Below are 1,173 nucleotides of genomic sequence, written 5' to 3'. Positions count from 1 at the left end.
AGGTTGGGGCACTGCCCGTGCTGTGTGTGAGGTTGGGGGCACTGCCCGTGCTGTGTGTGAGGTGCGGCTGAGGTTGGGCACTGCCCGTGCTGTGTGTGAGGTTGGGGCACTGCCCGCGCTGTGTGTGAGGTTGGGGCACTGCCCGTGCTGTGTGTGAGGTTGGGGCACTGCCCGGCTGTGTGTGAGGTTGGGGCACTGCCCGCGCTGTGTGTGAGGTTGGGGGCACTGCCCGCGCTGTGTGTGAGGTTGGGGCACTGCCCGTGCTGTGTGTGAGGTTGGGGCACTGCCCGTGCTGTGTGTGTGAGGTTGGGGCACTGCCCGTGCTGTGTGTGAGGTTGGGGCACTGCCCGCGCTGTGTGTGAGGTTGGGGCACTGCCCGCGCTGTGTGTGAGGTTGGGGCACTGCCCGTGCTGTGTGTGTGAGGTTGGGGCACTGCCCGTGCTGTGTGTGAGGTTGGGCACTGCCCGTGCTGTGTGTGAGGTTGGGGCACTGCCCGTGCTGTGTGTGAGGTTGGGGCACTGCCCGTGCTGTGTGTGAGGTTGGGGCACTGCCCGCGCTGTGTGTGAGGTTGGGGGCACTGCCCGCCGCTGTGTGTGAGGTTGGGGCACTGCCCGTGCTGTGTCGTGTGAGGTTGGGGCACTGCCCGTGCTGTGTGTGAGGTTGGGGCACTGCCCGTGCTGTGTGTGTGAGGTTGGGGCACTGCCCGCGCTGTGTGTGAGGTTGGGGCACTGCCCGTGCTGTGTGTGAGGTTGGGGCACTGCCCGTGCTGTGTGTGAGGTTGGGGCACTGCCCGCGCTGTGTGTGAGGTTGGGGCACTGCCCGTGCTGTGTGTGTGAGGTTGGGGCACTGCCCGTGCTGTGTGTGAGGTTGGGGCACTGCCCGCGCTGTGTGTGAGGTTGGGGCACTGCCCGCGCTGTGTGTGAGGTTGGGGCACTGCCCGTGCTGTGTGTGAGGTTGGGGCACTGCCCGCGCTGTGTGTGTGAGGTTGGGGCACTTGCCCGTGCTGTGTGTGAGGTTGCGGGCACTGCCCGTGCTGTGTGTGAGGTTGGGGCACTGCCCGCGCTGTGTGTGTGAGGTTGGGGGCACTGCCCGCAGCTGTGGTGTGAGGTTGGGGCACTGGCCGCGCTGTGTGTGTGAGGTTGGGGCACTGCCCGTGCTGTGTGTGAGGTTGGG

Source organism: Ascaphus truei, chromosome 6 (genome assembly GCF_040206685.1).
Source record: "Ascaphus truei isolate aAscTru1 chromosome 6, aAscTru1.hap1, whole genome shotgun sequence".
NCBI classification, from domain to species: Eukaryota; Metazoa; Chordata; class Amphibia; order Anura; family Ascaphidae; genus Ascaphus; species Ascaphus truei.
Note: the sequence above shows the minus strand (reverse complement) of the source record.